This window comes from Microplitis mediator, chromosome 6 (assembly GCF_029852145.1).
Source record: "Microplitis mediator isolate UGA2020A chromosome 6, iyMicMedi2.1, whole genome shotgun sequence".
Classification (NCBI taxonomy): domain Eukaryota; kingdom Metazoa; phylum Arthropoda; class Insecta; order Hymenoptera; family Braconidae; genus Microplitis; species Microplitis mediator.
The window spans coordinates 10905330-10928902 of record NC_079974.1 but is presented as its reverse complement, the minus strand read 5'-3'; the positions used below and the strand labels follow the sequence as shown (position 1 = coordinate 10928902).

Sequence of the window (23573 nt, the reverse complement as noted above, 5' to 3'; positions counted from 1 at the left end):
TCCAAAATTTGATCAGCTTCAGAATTTATTACAACGCGTCGATTGCCACCTTGATCATAAAAATCGGGTCATTTATCTGAGAGACATGGCGGGAAAAAGAAACGATAGAAAATTAGCGTATTCTAAAGCCAAAAGGGCGGATAAAAAAATGTCATTTTGCTATTAGTGACGCGATATATTTTTATGACCAAAGTAATTATCTACTAACAGATTTAACGCCTAATAGATAAACAACATGATAATAATTAATTATGCACATAAATTTTCATGTTTTAGTTTTAATTGTTTTAAAGTTTCTGAAATAATTAATATAATAGAGTAATAAAAATAAATATGGGCAAATCCATATAATCGATTACGATGTATCATAAATTTTATTGTTTAATTTTCCAATATAGGAAGCGGTAAATTTAATTGTTATCATTACATTGTTTTTTATATTAAACTCAAACTTTTGTGCGACTTAATAATTCCAGATTATTCATAAATAAAAATAAATTAACATTGAAAATATGAATCGAATAAAAATAAATATTAAGTTTTAATAGTATTTGAAAATCTGTTTGCGTATTTTTTTCATTTTTATCTTTTTAATTAATTCGTTTTTTTATAATTTAAATTTGATCTCATATCAGCTCGATTCAGATTCATAATTTTTAAATTTTATACTTCCCGCTACAAAAATAAAAATTAAAAAAAGAAGGTTTTTATTTACTGTACTTACGCGGCCAAAAAAATTCTATTAATTTCTTTAGTTAAAAACATAAAGAAGAGGATAGATGACGTTTTACCTCGACTTACGTTTTCAAATTACGATGCTTCCAAAAAATGAACTATTAGACGCCATTTTAATTACATCTAATAATTGTTAAAATTAATTATCTCATTCATTCATTATAAATTAAAACCTTAATATTAAAATTTGATTCTTAAAATCATTATTTTCTAATTTCCCTCCAAATTCAAATTATTATAATTACTTTAGTTATCAAACACAATTTAAAGACAATAAAAACAAAAACTACATTGGTACAAAATTCAACTATTACACACATATATTACCCACAAAATATTTAGTACTTTTAAATGTATTTTCCGTTTACTCTTATATATAATATTTTCTCTTTCGCCACTGACCATTTATTATTCCATACATATACACATATATGCAACAACGCATTTATTTAATTAAAACAAAATAAAACCTGTTCATCACTTTACAAACTACATACCCCTAAAAAAATTAAAATTAAATTTAAAAATTCAATAACTGCACCTGTAGTTTTTTTAAATTTCTACAAATGCATATTTTTAGTTTTTGTTTTTTTGTAATTGATTTGTTGGAAAAAACATCTGAAAATGACTAATTGTCTGCTACCTTCAGGATCGTAGTTAACAGACTTACAATTGACAATTTTCCGATTTTTTTTTTTTTTTAATAAATCAATTAGAAAAAATAAAAAATAATAATATGCACCTGTACAAAATCTATAAAACTACAGGTGTAATTTGTTCAAAAATTATTTTTTAGTAATTTATTGTAAAAAAATAAAATCAAAAAATTATTAGACGTCACCTAACTTCAGTACCATAAACAATGTATATATTCTAATAATTATCACGAGCCAGAAAAAAAGGATTTCTTGCCGCAAAAAATTTTCATTTACACCAAGAAATTTAATGCATTATCAATTAAATACAAACATTTCTTGGGATAAGTAAAAATTTTTTTTCGGCGAGTAAAGATTTTTTGTGTCAATGAATCCTTTTTTTTTCTATGCACACTTTTTTGGCTTTGAGAAGCTTCCTAAGACCAAAAGAGAGTATGAAACTCTGTCATTTTGGAATAAGTAACTCGATATAAATAATTTAGCTATATATTCAGTGACATTCAGTCATATTCAGTAACAGAATAATTAAAGTATTAATTTATTTAAAGAAAATAAATACGATCGTCTTTTTTCCCGAGAAATTTAAATTTAATTCGAATGATATAGATCAATCTATTTATCTCGATACTTGGCAATTAAAAAGAGATTAAACTATGAAAAGGCACAAATTCAAGTCAAAATCTTTTTAATGATACCAATTTCAATAACATTAAGTAATTCTATCATATATATATATATGGCGGGAACAAAATGTGTCTTATTCTCTTAAAAATATAGATAATATGTTTATAAAATATACCGTCTGTATCAATAATTTTTATGCCATCAAAATTGCAGGTACTGCTTCTGACATACAAATCCTCCGAGTCAATATCGCCATCATCAATACGTTGCAGTTTATTTTTTGAATCACACTTATGTATACATTTTGTTGGGATGATAAAATAATTGCCCTTGGCATTGGCGATGATGGCATAAGCCCTCATGATTTTGTAATTGTATTCTAGCCTAAAAAAAGGACAGAATAAATTAAAATTGTAATTAATAAAAATAAAAATAATCTTTAAATAAAAAATTAATCCGGCCAATAAGATAAATTTGTAACTAAAAACTTTAAAATTGTTTAACAAAAATAATTATTCATTAAGTCCTTAAAATATTTATGAAATTTTAAAAATAAGTGAATTGTTTAAATTACTTACAGTGAAAATGTTGTAAATCAGTATCGATAAATGTTTTTTTTTTTATTTTTATAAAATTATTGAACTATTAATAACAACTTTAATTAACATATAAATCGTACAAAGAAACTCTCGGTCACAATTAGTCTGGAACTTTCTGGATATTTTTATCTATGGAGACTATATAGATATATAGTCTATATCTATATATATGTATATAGTCTCTATATTTTTATCAATGTGTAAAAAGAGAGATGGCGTGTTCGGATCTCCCGCCCCGGCGCACTGGAGCGCTTGCTATAATACCCGGGAAAATTTAAAAGATTCATAATTTAATTAGCGGAAAAAACGTGAATATCTAATAAAAAAAAAAATATTTTACATATTTAATGAAACAGTGTTCCATTAATTTTTTTTTTTTTTAAATTTAGGCTATACAAGTGCTATCTTAGCGCACGCTCTTTTGTTCGCCAAATAGCTGTTTGTCCATTCAACTGTTTCCACGATATTTGTGTGCGTTATACGATTATCTGCGTGCGACAAGTAACTTTGAGTGCGACAAGTAAAATTGTCGCACGCAAATTTACTTCTTTTCACATGCAGATTATCGCGTAACCCAAAAAAATATCGCGGCAACAGTTGAATCAGCAAAAAGCTACTTGGGGAACAAAACAGTGAGCACTAAAATAGTACTTATATCGCATTAATAACAAAAAAATTTATGTACAACTAGTGCGGTAAGTTGTCGATTGCCCGCGAGAGCACACGAACGAAGTGGCAACACTAGTTGTACAATACACTATTATGTATATATGTATATATGTATCATTTAATATAGAATTAATAATTATAATGCACATTACATAGTGCACGTTAAGTAATCAAAAACTGTGTGTGTGAAATATATAATTTATTTAAGTAATGCAAGCTGTGTACATCAGTCTTTATTAATGTGTTATTTTGTAAATGCTCATTAATGTTTGTTTGTAAATTTTTTGAATTAAATTCATGTGATTGAACATAATGCTAGTAAATAACAATTTATTTTATATAGTAGATAAAAAATGTTAAATATTAAAGTATTCAAGGTAATATAGTAGAATGTAAACAAGCATAATGATTAATTGTGGTTCAAATACTTAAATGTTATTCAACTTGATAATATTTAAAAAATTGTAAGGTTTTAAATGTTTAATAAAAGCAATATAATTACTCTTTAAGAACAAAATAAAAAAAAATGTATAATGTTGTTTGTAAAATGATGACAACTACAAAAATATTAAAGTTTTAAGTTTATCAATAAAAATTTCATAACATTAAATTCCTAATACTTTTTGATTTCTATGTAACCATACATTGCTAAAATAATAATTGGAATTTTCAAAACATTGTAGATAACGCAATAAATACGTATATTTATGTTTTTAATTTTATTACAAATGTACAGAATTTGACATACACGCTTTCGAATTTTAAAATATATGCTTTGGATTTTTTAATACATCTACTTGAAAATTGAAAAAAAAAAAACATTTGAAAGTTTAAAAAAAAATATTTGAGGATACAACGCGTATATTAGGAATTCTGAAAGGTGTATTTTAAGTACTAGATGGAATTTGCAATGCAATATCAAGAAAAAATGTATTCATTTACAGCTTTAAATACAGTGTTTTAAAAATTCTGAAAGTACTTTTTACAGTGCAAGTATAAGATTTTGTTCACAAGATTTTCAAAAATAATCATAAATTTAAAGGAAAATTCCGGGATACCCTGCTGCATTGTGGTAAACATGTATATGATTTAATTTTTAATAGGAAATTTTCATAATTTAATTCTTTTTAGTCGAACCAGTATTCTGTTAAAAACAAAAATTCAGTCATACCTTAAAGAGTAAAACTATAAAAAAATTATTTTTGAACATCCGTGCATCGCTCTGTGATATTCAGTTTTTTAGAAAATTTTTATATCGTCGGCACAGATATACTTTGAAGTCACCGTAAATAGATCGTTTAATTACCTCAAATTCACTGTGTAGTCACTTGATAACCACCATGAATGAATTTTGGAATCCCGAAAAATATACCGTGAAACCACCGCGGGTACACCGTGAAACTACTGTGTAACACGGTGGGTACACCCTGTAACCACCGTGGAATCAGGGTGGGTACACCGTGGTATCAGGATGGGTACACCCTGTAACCACCGTGGGATCAGGATGGGTACACCCTGTAACCACCGTGGAATCAGGGTGGGTACACCGTGAAATCAGGGTGGGTACACCGTGGAACCAAGTTGGATATACCGTGATATCAGGGTGGGTACACCCTGTAACCACCGTGGAGTCAGGGTGGGTACACCGTGGTATCAGGATGGGTACACCGTGGAATCAGGATGGGTACACGGTGTACCCACCCTGATTCCACGGTGTATACACGGTGATAAAATGGCACAAACCCACCCTGGAAACACCCTGGATCCACCCTGTTTCCACTCCCAGGGTGGTTCCAGGCTGTTTCCAGGGTGATTCAAAACCGCCAGGGATATCTTTGAAACAACTGAACTAAACAATTCCAAAATCTGATCAGCTTTAGAATTTATTAAAACGCGTCGATCGACACCTCAACCATCAAATCGGTTAATTCGTTCGCGAGATATCGTGGGAGAAAGAAATGCTAAAAAACGGTTTTTTTCGAAAACAATGGCATACAAAAGTATTTTCGAGCTCAACGAGCTCGAAAACGCATTCACAACAATGTTTTCGAGCTCCTTGAGCTCGAGAACAGCGGAAAGTTTTAGGGCTCGCCCGCAGGGTCAACCGATAGACAGATTTTCAACTTCCCGCTAAGAAAATCAACGATTTTCGAAAAATTCGGGAAGTTATTGGTTTCACCCCGATTTTCGAAAATCGAGTTTTCATCAGATGTCGACGTTTTGAGGTCCTAGGAAGCTATTCTGACTATTTTCAGAATGATGTCCGAGTGTCTGTATATGTGTGTGTGTGTGTGTGTGTGTGTGTGTGTGTGTGTGTGTGTGTGTGTGTGTGTGTGTGTGTATGTATGTAAACTCTTTGTAACTTTTTAACTAATGAACCGAATTGGATGGTTGAGGCGGCAATCGAAAGAGCTTGTTGGCCATCAACTTTCCTGATAATTTCAGATCATTTGATCATGTAAACTCGAAAATATTGGCCAATTACGAAAAAAAATCATTTTTTTTTAGTTTTTTATTGATTACTCAGATTCGAGTTGAACTATCGACTTCAAAATCTAATCAGCTCTAGAACTTTATAAGTCGCGTCGAATGCGACCCAACCATCTCAATCGGTTGATTGGTACGAGAGATATCGCGGGAGAAAGAAATGGTAAAAACGATTTTTTTCGAAATTAATGGCATACAAAAGTATTTTCGAGCTCGAAGAGCTCGAAAATATATCCACGACAGTGTTTTCGAGCTCCTCGAGCTCGAAAATAGCGGGAAGTTCTGGGGCTGAACCGCAGGGCCAACCGATAGATTTTTCTATTGTCTTTTCTTTGCATTTGCTGAGTAACCAACGCAAAAATTTAAGAAAAGTCGAAAAAAAAATATTTTTTCATCTTGATTATGATTACACAATTAAAGGAAGTAACCTTGTTCTTTAAATTGTTTAGCAAAACTTTGATCAACCGACCCCGAAAAATGGTTCGATAGATCCATTTAAAAATCTACAGGATTATTGGGGGTATATTGAGCTAAAAAAGTACCTGCTAACATTAGTCTTTTTATCGATATTTACAGAGTAGCGGTTGATTTACTAAAAATAAAAAAAAAAGCATTTTTTTGTACTTACTTCTAATAGATGTTAAAAATGAAAAAATTTGTTTTTTTCAAAAATTGATGAAATGGTCTTGAAAGCAATTTATTCAAGTTTTTAACACTACCCTCAAATTTACTGTGCGATCATTGGTACCTGAAATATTGACGATCAAACCCAAAAGGATCATTTTTCGTTCGAAGGCTGATAGAAAAGAACTCCCAAAGAAAAGAAAAAATTTAGAAAATTTTTTGTTGAGAATAGTTTAGTTCCTACATTATCCTCTGCTTAGTACAGTGAATGAACTGTACATAAAATATACATAGTGAGTCAGTTCTATCTCAAAAGGAGTAAAAGAAACACATGTGCTTTTGATAAAATTAAGAATAAAGTATAAATAAAACTAGAAACTATAATCCATATCTTTATTCGATATCCTGTCCAATCCACATTAGTATTCAACAGTTTATGGGCCCAGTTGGATTGTTAAACATATATAAAAAGATATCGAATAAATATACAACAAACTAAAAAAAAACTGATTTTAAGTTTGAGGTTAGTCAAACACGTGTAACAAAGCACAATCATCCAAAATGGAAGATAGTTCAGAAACGAAAACAATTAAGCTACGAGGACCCGAAAATTGGGCACTTTGGAAATTCCAAGTCAGAATTGCTCTAATGGCGAAGGAAGTATTTGAAGTAATAACCAGAACAGATCAAAGACCGATGGAACCAGTTGCAGTTGCGGGCGTAGGGCCAACTCAGGAGCAACAAGCGTTATATCAAGCCAGAATATCCCAGTGGGAGCGCAAAGAAGCTAATGCTCAACACCTGATTACAACCAGCTTGACTGAGAGCCCAATGCTGCATATTATGACATGTGGATCTGCGAAAGAGATGTGGGATCGACTGCACGAGGTATTTGAAAACAAAACTGAGACAAGTGTACATATGTTAAACCAACAATGGTACACAATGGGTATGGATCCCTCAGACAACATAACTACGCACATTTCGAAGGTTCAGGATTTGGCACATCGACTTAAGACAATGGGTGAGAATATTTCTGATAATCAGATTAGCATGAAAATTTTACTTACTTTGCCAACTGCTTTTAGTCATTTTTGTACGGCCTGGGAGTCGACGCCACAGACTGACCGAACTTTGGCTAATTTGACCGCGTGGCTTATTATGGAAGAAACAAGAATGGGAATGCGCGAGTCAACTGAGTTTGGTGAGGCACTTGCTGCTAACGGGGGACATCGTGATGATGGCAAAAAACGTAGTAGATATCCTCCTCGAAGAGGAATTTGTAATTATTGCGGAAAGCCTGGACACTGGGAACGAGACTGTTTCGTGAAAAAAAAGGAGTCGGGCCAGAACGAGAACACTTATAAAATGTTCAGTCGAGACAAGAGTGGTGGTGCGTTTATTGATGAAATGTTGTTGTCAATGCCCGAAACCCAAGCAATGAAGGAAAGATGGTGTCTTGACTTAGGTGCTACCAGCCATATGAGCGGAAGAAAAGAGTGGTTCTCTGAGCTGGTGAGTCTTAATCCTAAATTACCAATTAGAGTGGGAAATAGAAAGATAATCTATGCTGTTGCTAAAGGCTATATCAATATTCGCGTGTTTGATGGGACAACATGGGCTGATAAACATTTAGATAACGTATTATATCTACCTGACCTCAAATATAACCTATTCTCCTTAAGTTCTACACGAGACAAAGGTTTCACCATGGCAACGGACTCTATCAGCTGCAGGATAAACAAAAATGGCCGTACTGTTACAGTGGGAGAAAGAGTGGGACAGCTATATCTGATGAATTTCAAAGTGGTCGCTCCAAAATCGAAATTCGCATGCGTTGGGGAAACTATAAATAAACTCAGTCTAAAAAACTGGCATGAGAGGCTGGCACATCAGAACTTTACGCATGTCAAGAAGATACTGAACTTGAGAAATATCTCAGTAACGGGTGAAAGGGAGATGTGTGAATCATATGTCCTGGCAAAAATGCATCGGAAACCACATAAAACAAGTATGAACAGAGCGACCGAAATTGCAGCTGTTATACATGCAGATGTCTGTGGGTTTATGGAAACCAGATCGCTAGGAAATGCTAGCTATTTCCTGCTGTTCAAGGATGATTTTTCTCATTACCGTCATATCTATTTCCTCAAAGCAAAAAGCGAAGTACCAAAGTGTTTTAAAAATTTTTTAATTAGAGTGAAAAACGAAACAGGCAGAAGAATACGCACATTAAGATCGGACAACGATCTGGAGTTCACGAATCGTGAAATGCGTGAGATGATGTTTGCAGAAGGAACTAAGCACCAGAGAACAGTCCCATATACACCGGAACAAAATGGAAGTGTCGAGAGAGAGATCAGGACCGTTGTAGAAGCAGCCGGAGCCATGTTAATTGGCTCCAATTTCCCTACTTCACTGTGGGCTGAAGCTGTTAATACTGCTGCTTATGTTTTAAATTGTACTGGAACGAGTTCAGTTAGCGACAAAACCCTTCATGAACTCTAGTTTGGAAAGAGTGCAGACATCGATCAACTAAGGGTGTATGGAGCGAAGGTGATGGTGCATATCCCTAAGTAGAAAAGGAAGAAATAGGACACTAAAGCAGAAGAGGGAGTCTTTGTTGGTTACAGTGACACTGTCAAGGGCTATAGGATCTGGTTCCCTGCTAAAAATAAAGTCGAAACACACTATGATGTAATTTTCAGAGAAAAAGTAAAGTATGGAAGTTCAGGATATTACAGTATACATAAAGATGACCCAAATGAAGCCCCTGATCAATCAGGTGTGGCAGAGGATGAAGGAATCAACCCAGACACGACAGGAGAGGATGAAGATGATTTAGACATCTTGGAAGCTGACCCACTAGATCAACTGGATGACAGTGAACTGCTTGATGAGGAAGGTGAGTGTCAAGCTGATAATTGTACAAAACCTGAGGATAAAGTACTGGACTGGGTTCAATGTGATGACTGCAGTAAATGGTATCATGTACAGTGTATCAATGTAAAACTTGAAGAGGTTAAAAATGATGATGAATTTCGTTGCCAAGCCTGAGAAGACTATAGTGAATGGAAAGACGCCATGGAGGAAGAGATACAAGCTATAAAACGGAACAATACCTGGTTATTAGTTGAACGACCTGAAAAGGCTAATGTTTTAGGCAACAGATGGGTCTTCAAAGTAAAACAGAAGTCAGATGGGACCGTGGAAAGGTACAAAGCAAGGTTAGTAGTGAAAGGCTGTCAACAAAAAGCCGGTTTTGATTACAAAGAAACGTTTAGCCCAGTCGTGAAGTATGAGTCGATTAGAATCAGCCTTTCTCTTGCTGCAACAAACAAAATGCACATTGAACAGTTTGATGTAAGAACAGCGTTTCTACACGGGGAATTTCAGGAGGAGGTCTATATGATGCAACCAGAACGGTTTAATGATGGAAGTGGAAGAGTCTCCAAATTGCTCAGAAGTTTGTATGGGTTAAAGCAGGCACCAAGATGTTGGAACCGTAAGTTCGTAGACTGTCTCAAGAGTTTTAACATGGAGCCGACTGAGGCTGATCCATGTGTGTTCAGGTCACATGGAGACATCAGTGAGTGTTTAATCTTGGTGGTGTACGTAGATGATGGACTGGTCATGTCGAAAAACAAAGAGAAGGTACTCGTATTTCTTGAACATCTAAAACAAGAGATTGAGATTGAAGTGTCTCCACTGAGCATGTTTCTAGGAATTGAGTTGAAAAGAACCATTGATGGATCGATTGCAGCAAAGCAGAGCCTGTACATCAAGAAAATGCTTAACAGATTCAAGATGGAGTCAGCTGATCCGGTAAGCATACCAGCAGATAATCACCAGGACCTGAGTGAACTGAAGACATCGAATGACCAAAATCTATTGCCCAGTGTATCATACAGAGAGGCTGTAGGCAGCTTGTTGTTCTTGTCACTAATCACACGTCCGGACATATCCTTTGCTGTGAATGCTGTGAGTGGGTACTGTTCACAGCCTCAGAAGGCACATTGGGAAGCAGTGAAATGAATTCTGAAGTATCTTAAAGGCACAATAAACTATGGAGTCAAATTTAGCTCTAAGAAACCAGCAGCGAAAATCACTAGCTTCTCGGACTCAGATTTTGCTGGAGATACCCAGAGCAGAAAATCCGTGACAGGATACATCCTGAAAATCGGTGATTCTCCGGTGATGTGGGGATCAAAGCAACAGAAGACAGTCACCTTGTCCACTGCTGAGGCTGAATTTGTGGCTGCATGCCATACAGTCACGAATGTTATCTGGGCGAACAAACTGATTGTACAGTTACTAGGAAATAAAGTAGATGGACCGACTTTAAACATTGACAATCAAAGTGCGATCTCATGGATCAAGAACGGTCAGTTTGAGTCAAGATCGAAACATATAGATGTCAAGTACAAGTTCATCCTTGACAAGTTCAGTAACAAGGAATTTTCATTAAGCTATGTACCAACGGAACTTCAAGAGGCAGATATGTTCACCAAGCCACTCGCCAGGAAAAGGTTTGAATACCCAAGGGAAATTATTGGAGTGAGAGATCTCAATTAGTTTTTTTTTATTATTACTAATAGCTCTTCACCAAAACTTAAAGTTTTTTTTTGAAAGAAGTAACTCTATGGGACCAGAGATTTTTGTGTTATTGGTATTAATTCTATTTTTTGTTTATTATTTTTTTTATTATTATTTTTCTTATTATTATTTTTGTTGGTATAATGTCAGAAACTAAAATGGGAGTGTTGAGAATAGTTTAGTTCCTACATTATCCTCTGCTTATGACAGTGAATGAACTGTACATAAAATATATATAATGAGTCAGTTCTATCTCAAAAGGAGTAAAAGAAACACATGTGCTTTTGATAAAATTAAGAATAAAGTATAAATAAAACTAGAAACTATAATCCATATCTTTATTCGATATCCTGTCAAATCCATAATAGTATTCAACATTTTTGTCTCACGGTATTTATCATGTTTGTGCAATAGCTGAAGCTCTTAAAAAAATTTTGATGAAAATGCCAAAACCAGAGATGTCAAGCTATAAAACGCTTTTTTAACTTCCCGCTGAGAAAATCGACGATTTTCAAAAAATTCGGGAAGTTATTGGTTTCACCCCGATTTTCAAAAACCGGGTTTTTATCATATGTCGACATTTGAAGGTGCTAGGATGCTATTCTGACATTTTCAGAGTGATGTCTGTATGTATGCGTGTGTGTGTGTGTGTGTGTGTGTGTGTGTGTGTGTGTGTGTGTGTGTGTGTGTGTTTCTGTGTGTGTGTGTGTATGTATGTAAACTCTTTGTAACTTTTTAACTAATGAACCGAATTGGATGGTTGAGGCGGCAATCGAAAGAGCTTGTTGGCCATCAACTTTCCTGATAATTTCAGATCATTTGATCATGTAAACTCGAAAATATTGGCCAATTACGAAAAAAAATCATTTTTTTTTAGTTTTTCATTGATTACTCAGATTCGAGTTGAACTATCGACTTCAAAATCTAATCAGCTCTAGAACTTTATAAGTCGCGTCGAATGCGACCCAACCATCTCATGGATGTAAACCTCTCATATCTTTTTAGACCATTTAGTCAAGTAAACTCTGAGATATTTAAGAAATACGAAAAAAAAAAAATTTTTTTTTTCATTTTTTTTGGATATTGTGAAAACTGTTGGATCAATCAATTCCAAAATCTAATCAGCTCTAGAGCTCGATAAAAGCTTTCGATTGCCACCAAGAACGTCTCAATTAGATAATCCGTTCAAAAGATATCGTCACCGGAACAATAACTGTTAAATCATTACTATCTGCTTTTTTCATCGTTGAATAACCCGGGAAAAAATGATCAGACCTGATCAGACATGAACAGGCACGAGTCTTCAGGCCTGATCAGAAATGAAAAATGACCATGCCTGATCAGGCCTGATCAGGCATGTTCAGGTCTGATCAGGTATGTTCATGTCTGTTCATGCCCATCCGGGTAAAAAAATTATATATAAAAAATGGCCCTATATAATTATATATAATTATGTATAACTATATTCAATTATACATGTATATAATTATTGCTATAAAAATAAAAAAAAAAATTCGGGCGTGTGCAGGATTGGAACCGTGGACCTTGCGCTCGAAAGTGTAACTCGCTACCCACTGACCTAAGACATTTAGTTGAAAAGTAAGTTTCGTATGAACTTCAAGTAATAAAAATCTTATACGTGATAGATTCTTGGTCGACAAAATTTTAGATCTATGAGCAGACATGAACAGCCATGAACAGCCATGAACATACATGACCAGGCATGAACAGGCATGGACAGGTATGATCAGGCCTGAGCGTACTTAACGCTTCAGACACGAACAGGCATGAACAGACATGGACAGGTATGATCAGGCATGAGCGTATTTAACGCTTCAGACATGAATAGACATGAACAGCCATGAACAGACATGACCAGACATGAACAGGCATGATCAGACCTAACTGTATTTAACGTTTTAGACATGAACAGGCATGAACAGACATGAATAGGCATGATCAGGCCTGAGTGTATTCAACGCTTCAGACATGAACAGACATGGACAGGTATGATCAGGCCTGATCATGTCTAATTTCAGGCCTAATCATACATGAACAGGCATGATCAGGTCTAATTTCAGGCCTGATCATACATGAACAGGCATGGTCAGGTCTGATCATTTTTTCCCGGGAACATAATAATTACTGAACAAAATTACTCAAAACTAATATGTTCTTCTTTATATAAGTCATTGGAAGTGATTGCCTAAAAATCGTCATGTTCGCTCGTATCAGGATATACTTACACGATATAGATACAACGTATCACGTAAATACTTATTTTTGAGCTAATTTTTGAACATAATTGTAAACAAATATAAAAAATGCTCATTCATTTATCATTTTAGATTCTGAATCTTTAAACTTTAATATAAAACGTAACCCTGTTGAGGGTTTTAGGGCTGGCCCGCAGGGTCAACCGATAGACAGATTTTCTTCTATTTCGATACGATTACTTTTCACGAAGTTACAGTCTTGCAAAAATCACTAAAAAATTTCTAAAATTTTTCTGTTCCTCTAATTTATGGCATGAGTGTATAAATATAAAAAATGTCAGATAGACAAAGCAAACTAATTTGAAACGAATTTCACTAGCATAAAATTATTGAAAAAGAAATTACTACAAGTATACACGGAAAAAAATGAACTACATAAATTGAGAATGACAATTAATATAATGATAGTGATCAGTAAATACCATAGAAAATAGACAACACGTATTATAAAAGTTACTATTTGAATGTTAAAATTCTCCATATTGACAACCGGGTTCCGGGTTGTACTTTCAAATAGTAATTTTTAAAGTTTATTTTTTTCCATGTAATGACGATTTTTTGGAGTAAATACTAGCAAACGTAGAATATTGTATATTTTTTATTTTACAATTATAAATAATCATAATTACAAATATAAGTAGATCCAGAAAAATTGTCAAGGTCTTACTTTGACGTTCGACTGTCAACAAATTTTAACATTTTTAAAATTGTCTCCTCTAAAATTTACGAGGTTAAGTTTAGTTCAAAAATTACTATGCGATAAATGAATATTTATTTTAAATAAAGTTATCGTAAAAAATTTATTTTTTACTTGTAATCTAATATTTTTTTTTTAAATTGGCCGCAAAATAACCTCTTTGAATTGACGATATAATTTAATTTTATTTTAAAATATAAATGATAACAGTTACTATTTTTCATTTTATGGGAAGCTTTTCCTTTGAATAAATGACCGCGGTAATTGAATAGTGATTCGATTTGATATTTTATTTTAATTATTACTACAACGGCTTATGATATACAGAAATCTTAGTTGGTTATTCAGTTTGACCTCTAAACTGCATGATCTACGGGGTCTTGAAAATCCTATACGATTCAATACTTTCCAACGCGATACATTGGGTTTTATTATTTATTTATTGCTTTATAAGGTACAAGGTCCCATAAGCAAGGGGAATAGTATTTACATTAGTTTTATACAATAAAAGAAAATAATTTGCAACAAGAGTAATAACAACAATCAAAATTAAGAATTCATAGCAGATTTTTTTTTTTTTTTTTTCTTTTTAAATTTAGTTTTGGTGTTAAGCAGCATCAATATAACTGTAAATTAATCTATATTCTTTGGAGTTATAACATTTTGTCTCTTCTTTCAAGTACTTGTGTTGTTAGCTTGCACAGCTTCCTGGTGTCATAGTGCGATAGGTTTGCAAGGTAGAAGTTTAGACTGGTATGCTCTGGTTCGTATGTACCGCCATACAAGTTATTTCTAATGTCTTCGTACGCAGGGCATACAAATAGGATATGCTCGATATTTTCAGGTTCATTCAGCGTGCCGTTTATACATATCTTCGTTGGATTAATTTTATTTGACTTGTTTATTGACAAGTATGCCTGGTATTTGTTCGCCAATCTTATTTGTGCAATTGTTCTTTTGGTAAGCATGGAGTGGTTTTCATACAGGTAATCATGTTCGCCAAGTACGATAGTAAGTGGTTTGTATATTCTGAACAGACAGGACGTGGAGTTACAATACTTGGCTACATCTCTCTCTCTAAGCAAGTCTTTATAGCGATTAAAAACTCCCAGCTTTTTGCTCTTCCATAAACAATGATCAGTTACATGCCAAAGATCTTCTGCATTAATTTCTTTGAGAAAATTCTTGAATTTAGTCACCCAGTTTAACTCATCTTGGCATGCTGGACTATTTACAAGTTCATCTAGTCTCTTAATGCAGATTTTAGGCAGGTAGGAGTCATCAGCTGCCAGTATTTTTGTTAACCAGTTCAATGTTAAATCCATCGCATTGTATTCTATAGGAATCAGATCAAGTTCGAGTCTTACTGCCCAGCTAGCCATGCATCTAGGTAGATGTAGCAATTTCTTGAAGAAATCTACCGCTAGGTCGATTGGACCATGCTTTCATAGAGTTTGATGCTGGCTTGTATCGAGTTTGAGCCAGATCTATTTATGATAGCAAGAGTAGAGTTCGATGCCAGTAATGCTTTTTTAATAGAGAAGTCAGCAGTTAGTTGTCCGAGCGTTGTTGATGTGAGGTGTACGCCTAAGTATGTAAATGATTTGACCAGTTCAATTGGTTTACCTTCGTACGAGCGCATACACTCTTTCATTGTTTTAGGTTTCCCTTTCGATTTATAGATCATGAGCTTGGTCTTACTTGTGTTCACTATTATCTTGTTTGAGGTGCAGTATTCATGTAGACATTTAAGTTTTTTTGCTAGATCAATGTGGCTTTGTGCTAGAATCGCGGTGTTATCAGCGAATAGTAGGAGTAGCAAGTCAGTCGATTCTTTTATGCTCAGTCCTTGTAGATCTTTATTTCTAAAGTAATGTTCAATGTCGTGGATGTACAGGACGAAGAGCAGTGCACTCAGGGAATCTCCCTGCAATACTCCCTCAGTAACAGGAAATTCATCACTTAGCTCATTTTTTTGTCTAACTTGTACAAGTGCATGTTCATATAGTGATTTAATTACATTGATCAATTTGGTGCTGATGTTTAGGTGAGCAAGTTTACTCCATAACTCCACGTGTGGAATGGAGTCAAATGCTCTTTTAAAGTCGACATACAGACAGTAGACTTCACGCTTCTTGAGCCGTATTTGTAGTTGGATTGTTGTAACTAGGGTGAATATCGCGTCAGTACAGCTTCTATTTTTTCTAAATCCAAATTGGCACTCAGGCAGTATTTTATTAGCTTCAGCCCATCTCTCAAGCCTGCACTTTATTATTGACGTGAAGAGTTTTGTAATATGATTAATTAGCGCAATGCCTCTGTAATTTTCTGGGTCAGTGCTGTCGCCCTTCTTATATATCATGCTTAGCATCGCTTTCGACCAGTCATCTGGACAATTTTCTGTTTCAAGCACCTTGTTAAATACTTTTAGTATGTAGTCATGCCAGTTGTCTGGTAGAGATTTGAAGATCTCATTTGGGATTCCGTCTGGTCCTGTGACCTTGTTGTTTTTAAGGCTGATGATCGCTTTTTGTAGTTCAGCACTCGAGATTATAGCATCAAGCATTGAGTCTTCGTTGCGGAAGTCGAGTTGTGGGCTGTAATTTCTTGGAGGATATATTTGTCTGTAAAAGTTATTCCAGCATTCTATTGTAGGTGGTTTGTTTGGATTTGTGCGCGGCTTTAGACTTCTTATTGTTTTCCAAAAATCAACTGGATTTTTCACGTTATTGAATTTTTTAACTATTGTCTCTTGTTCGTTTTTCTTTTTAAATATTAGGTGATTTTTATAGTGTTTCTTAGCTTTGAGGCAATGTGATTTCCATGGTTCTTCAAAATTGTGCGTGTAGCACAGTTTTAAAAGTGAGTTGCATCTTTTCTTGAGGTATTTAGATTTATTATCAAACCATTGCTGTCCTTTCGGTATTGTTATCTTATTGGTTCTCTTGCTAAGTAGGCTTGCAGTTTCAGCAGCTTCGTAGATTGCCTCGCAGAAGTTATCATAGAGTTGGTTTACTGTTTTCATTGTGTGGCTGGCATTTTGTCTGAATGAGTGTGCTAACTCAAGATAAAAGATTTGCTTGCTTTCTAGTGGTTGATCTTTCCATTTGATAGTCAGCGGCGCGATTGAGTTGTGTGAAGAAACATCTGGTTGGGTTACGAGTGCTTCAGCAAGACTAAGCAGTACTGGTTGGTGATCAGATTCAGTAGCTACTTTTATTACTTCTAGGTTTGTCACCAGCTCTAGTCTATCAGTTTTTACCCAGATTAAGTCAATCACACTTGAGCCATTTGCATTGTTGAAGGTAAAATTCGCTGGCTTATCATTTGGGCTTCAGCCATTGAGTAAAATGAACCCATTCTTTTCCATGAAACACGTGAGAAGTTTTCCTCTTTCATTTGTTACTGTGCCCATGCTTTCATGTTGATGATCAAGTACTGAATCCTCAGTTATTTCCTTAGGGAGTTCTTGCGAGCGTCCAACTCTTGCGTTGAAGTCACTTCCTAGAATGATTAAATCATAGTAATTTACACTTTCATCATCAAGGATTTTTTGCAAACCTTTCAGGTTTTCCTTGATATCAGATGTTGGCTTTAGATAAACATTTCCAATTAAGATACTTAGCTTATTTAGTATGGCTTTTGTGAAGATTCATTCATATTTTGCCTCAAGCGCTTGAAGATGTGAAGCCTTAGCTGCTGTTAGAAGACCTCCACTCGGTCGACCACTTGCTGTTGCCTTACTTGCATTTGCCCATATACATTTATAACCAGTTAAACAGGGATTTTGATTTTGAGGAGGGGATGTAAGCCAGGTTTCACACGCACATATTATGACGTCGCTAATTTTGAAGTTAAAGGAGGAAAGATTTTTGAATCCATGCAGATTCCAGAAAATTAGATTGATACTGCTTACATTATTTAGTTTTTTGGACTGCGTACGGGTCTTTGCTTCTCAATAGCATCAAGAGCTGTTTGAGGGGCTTTCAAAATAGGTTTCTCCGGGGCTGGTATCAAGTCTGCAACTTCTTCCTTCCATATCCACCACTTGCTGTCAATAAGGAGTTTGGAGCTGTAGATTTTTACTTTTGCACCTTCTTGCTTCTTGTTTTTCGCTATATCTCTTATCTTTTTGGCAATTTGTGCTTCTTTAGGCGTAAGGTCTGCTTCAATGTAGATGTTTGTGTTTTTGAGCGCAGTGAATTTGTTTTTGAGTACGTAGTACTTAGTTTCTGGCGAATTAAGCTCAACTTTCACTACGTTGTGATTTTGGCCTAGAGTAAAAGCTTCTAGGGCAGTATTGTGGAGTTTGAAATGTGTCTCCATGAAGTTGTTTATCTGGTTTAGCAAGTTGTCTCTTTGAAGGTTTAGGCCTTTAATAATTATATTACTTTTTCTCTGGAGCTGCTCATTTTTTTCGGCTAAACTGTCTAAATAGCCCAGCCTTTGTTTCATTTCATCAGCAACGAGCTTAGGCCTTCATCTGACGTGAGCATCGTGTTTAGTTTCACCTTGGCATCTTCGACTACCTTGGCTATGGTGTCTTCTTTTGTTGCAGCAAGCTGTTTTTTTAGTGTTTCTACATCTGATGTTAGGGTTGTGAATTTTTTGTCCCACTTTTCGTTGTTTCCTTCAACTTGTTTTTTAAGATCAGTTATTGCTTTCATAGTTTTTTCATTCCCTTCCTCTATTGCTTTCAGAATCTTTTCCATCTCGCCGTCTTGTAAATTCTCTTCCTTTTTACTAGCAATAGTTTCAGTCGTATTCCCAGTTGCCTGACGTTTAGTCAGAGTAGAAGGCGCTGTCCCTTGTTGTTCTTGCTCTGAGTCTTCAATTTCAGTATAGCTTCTCTTCTTTGTTAGATATTCACTGATACTATTCAAATTTAGTGAATTCTCGCGGTATTTAGTCCAGCTGTCAGCTACCGTAGGTCTGCCTGGTCCGCCTTTGGTTTTGTCTATGTTGTTATCACTTGTGCTCAGTTTGTTGGCTGGCGAGTAAGGAAGTTGTCTGGTAGATGGCGAAGCCAGCGAGGGACTTGTAATAGGTTTACCTTCCTGCTGGTATATCTCGCCTGTGTTGTTATTCTGTGACGAGTCTGGCATTACTTAACCTTCACACTGCCACCACTGACTTTTATTTATTAAAAATTAGCGGATTTTTTTTTTTTATAAAGCTTGAACTCATTAATCAATCACTTCACTAGGACTTACAGAGTTATTTTAGTATTCACACTATTTTAAAAGGTAGACTTAATCACTTTATATTTGTAAAAACTTGGAGCACAACAAATATGCGTGCGCTTGCTTTCAAGTCACATGACTCATACATTTGGTTTTAAAAATAGCATTGAATCGCATTGGAAGCCAATGCGATTCCAATTGCTGGGCATCAACAACAGCGACTACTTCGGTAATTTAAGAAGTCACCTTAGATAATTAAACTTTTTATTTTAATAAAAATTCTAAGTTGTGATTAATTAAAATTATACATATATATATATATATATATATATATATATATATATATATATATATATATATATATATATATATATATATATATATATATATATATATATATATATATATATATATATATATATTGTAACGGGTTTTTTCACCACCGGGGATCTACCGGAGTGAAGTCCGAATACACTTACGATTTATTGGCTACCGTGTTCAAAATTATTAAGTTGGGCGCCAGGTGATTTTATAATCACCAAATAAACAATTATCAAAATCGGCTCAGGGTGGCGGATCGGGGAAAGGCCAGGCACTTAAGATTACGATAAATAATTGATCAGAATTAAACAAATAATCAGTCGGATTTAATTAAACAAAATCGTTGATCGGTTTCACAAATAAAGTTATCGGTTACAAAAAAAAATATAAATGCCGTTGTCGGCTTGACTCGATATAAACAATATTATCAAAAAAAAATCGTAGTTGATCGAAAACACAATTAGTTCATTGCTCGGAGAAACACAGTCGATTTACGAAATTAAAATAAAATACGTTTATTGTCCGGAGACACACATACAGCGGAAGTATTAAAGAAATACTTGACGAGTGACGTCAGAGTATTCTTACACGGCGAGGTGACAAGACTGCTGTTGCGAATGAGACACGGATAAGCCGTAGTTCTCAGAATTGCTCGAAGAAATGAAATAAAATATAAAATAATATTTTATTTCGGTAACGTGTTAAATTACACGATCAAATAATTATTGCGCGTAATTAATTAATTAATTTTTTAATTATTACACAAACACGGTTCACTTGTTCAATAATAAAATCACATATACACTTTGTTCAAAATCGCGCCGATGCTTCGGCTTGTTCACCATCGTCGGTTTATTGTTCACTCGGAATTTACTTGTCGGTCACTTTGATCAATAATTTAATTGTTCTGAACTCGGAATCGAAATTGTTCGGTTGGTCGGAGGAGAATTGTTCAAAAAAATAAAAATAAACGTGGCCGTTCAGTTCGGTGTCTATCCCGGATCTCTCGTTTCAATCCATGCGTTGGATCGTTTGCTCGGTCAAAGTCGGAATTTTTCGTCATAGATGTCACCAAAAGTTGCTCACCGGATAACTATTTACTTTATTCAAATAATTTCAAACCTCGGGTCGATGTCGAATTTTTTCTCGTGTTACAATATATATATATATATATATATATGTATAATTAATCACAACTTAGAATTTTAATTAAAATAAAAAGTTAATTAAAGTAAAAAACGATATATATATATATATATATATATATATATATATATCTATATATATATATCTATATGTCGGAGGACCAGTAATACGATGGGCATCACCCTGACCATCGGGTTTATTATTTTTGTCTGGCATTTTATTACAAATATAAACGAATAATAATTACACAAAACAGTAATTTATTATTAAAGTATTATTCACAAATAGTAGTAACTAAACAAACGGTATAACAAATATAATATCTCACAATTGTTAATACATACAGAATTACAACTAACACAATATTTGTTACACATAAAATGATAACAATAAATTAATAATGATAAATGATATTAATCGTAGTATACAATCGCCCGATAATATTAATAATAAACTATGATTAAATAATATACGAGTACTACGGTAAACTAGGCTCGAGAACGAATCCACGGTCAACAGGAAAACTTGTACTCGCACAACGAATGCTCAATCAGAACTGACCGACTCAACTAGTCCAAAAACTCTGTCCTCTTCATAAAAAACCTTTTAGTCAGAAATATTTAAAGAAGGACAACAATCTTATTATCTTACTATCTTATCCTCTGTGTCTTACTATATCCATCCTGTGACCGTGGCAACGTTTGGTGAACAGATGTCACAGCGAGCCTAAGCCTCCCGTAATAAACATAATCTACTTAAGTTGTAAACAACTAGAGCTTAAATTTTATTTAATTGTTACTGTAAAAACTAGTCTCGACTGTTAGGAATTTCCCGTCCCATTGGAAAACCCCATTTTATTCTTTCATCTCCGACATATATATTAAATAATATGACAATTTTTTAATATCAAAGTTATTACATTTTTATTCTGTCAACTATCAATCAAACTTAAATCCCCAATACTTAAAAAATGTTCAAAGGTTTCGGCAGCAATTTAAAAGTATAAACTATCAATTTGATTATTTGAGTTAAGTGATGCCATAAACTTTTCTTAATTATAAGTGTAGAACAGACTAGAGGATCAGACTACAATCCATCGATAACCAAAGTTAAGCAGCATCGGCATGGGACATTAATTGGACGGTTGACCTCGTAGTAAAATAGTAGTCAACGGATAATAATTTTGTATTTTTTATTATTTAATTTTAACCAACATTTATATTGATAAAGACAATAAATCCTAATTAAATTACTTAATTAATAATTTACAGATATTCTAAACGAGATTCTAAAAATGACTATATTCGTTCATGCATGATCATATATGAACATAACTGTTCATATATAAACAGATCAAGTTAGGTATGATCAGACCTGGCCAATTTTTGGATCTGATCATATATAGACAATTATGCATGATCATATATGATTAGACAAAATCTTTTTTCATCGGGACGCTTGTAACCATGGACGGTATGAATCACTGGTTCTGACTGTACATAATATATAGATTCACCGTATAAACATGTACACACAAAAAAATTCGGAAACTTTTTTTCTGTTAGTTGTACGACGAAAGCACTCAGGGACTTGTTTGTAGAGGATTTAATTTCCTATAAGACTATCTACTTCGGTTTTCAAAAAAAAAATTTTAAAAACTATTATTTATAAAATACAAAGAAAAAATTTTTCCACATGTAATTTAAATGAGAGAATGAATATTCGCTGAGCTCTTAGCAGAATATAGCTTTTGAGCTGCTCTTTTCGAAGGATTTGTTTTATACCTAAGACTAACTTTTAAGATCATAAGACTTGAAAAAAAAAAATGTTCATTTTGAAACACTCTACTATATATAGATATATTGAAACGAAGTTGAGGTTGACACCTCACAAGGAGCGGTTAAACAATCGTTGGTTACCCATCTTTGACGATTCAGATGGGCCAACGTCCTACTTCAGCATAACGGCTACTTATTTGGTGAGTGATCCTGGTCTCACCTGGTTTCTTAGGGCCAGACGTCCGTTTGACCTATTTATGCGAGAAAAGCAAAGGATTGGGATTAATGGGCCTTGCCATGTAGGCAAATCTGCTTCTCCAGCCACATGATAAAAAATGATGCGCTTTTATTAAAAATGTAATCACAGCATACTCAACTTATGAAATTTTGATGGTTCTGGGTGTTGCTTGACTTTCCTCGGGTAGGATCGCAGGTAACGAGAGTAAAAACAAGATAGGTATTTTACGAGATTAATGGGCAATTATGAGCTTAGTATCATAATTGTCGTCATCAAGTATGAGATAGGTACCGTAACTGCTTCAGGTACGCAGATAGGTATTCGCCGTGGTGTCTGATTGCAAGATAGATATTGCAATCAGGTATTGGTTCGAGATAGGTATCAAGACTACTACAAATAGATAGGTATACTCGGCATCCAGCTGTAAGATAGGTATTACAGGTGGGTTCAACTACGAGATAGGTATCGAAGTTGTTACAGATACAGATAGGTAACATCTGACATCTAGTTGTAAGATAAGTATTACCATTTGAGTAAAACTGATTACGTAAGATAGGTACGTGTTCTAAATTAAAATTATCTAACTAGAGGCGGTAGATGCTTCCGATTACTGTAGGTGCAAACGGGTTAAAATAATTGGTTTACTGAAGGCGTGAACAGGTTAAAAACGGTAAAACCGCGAAATGAAGCTACAGAGGTGAACTGAATTATGGTTAAATGAAACAATATACTAAAGAAAGAATTAGCTAATGTATACCATTATGTAAGAATAGGTATATTAGCCCGTTGGTGCGGAGGCCATTATATATATTTTCTTCTTTAAATAGTAGTAGAAATAAGTAATAGAATCAATAATTTAATCAATAACAATGACTATTCTCACGTAACATCAGGTAATATACCGACAGAAACCGATTATCATCGCCTGATAATGAGGTGTTCTT

At 34.1% G+C, this 23573-nt stretch overlaps 1 protein-coding gene across 8 annotated transcripts in view; it reads right to left on the bottom strand.

Annotated features, from left to right (window-relative positions):
- LOC130669381 (phosphatidylinositol 4-phosphate 5-kinase type-1 alpha) overlaps window positions 1-23573 on the bottom strand; it is a 350783-nt gene that overhangs the window by 64786 nt on the left and 262424 nt on the right. For 7 of the 8 annotated variants that reach the window (XR_008990168.1, XR_008990170.1, XR_008990171.1 and 4 more), the window contains one exon: window positions 2191-2399. The exons of the other annotated variant lie outside the window; for it this stretch is intronic. The gene's annotated coding sequence lies outside the window, so the exon portion shown is untranslated. The remainder of the gene's footprint in view (window positions 1-2190; window positions 2400-23573) is intronic. 8 annotated transcript variants of the gene reach the window in all.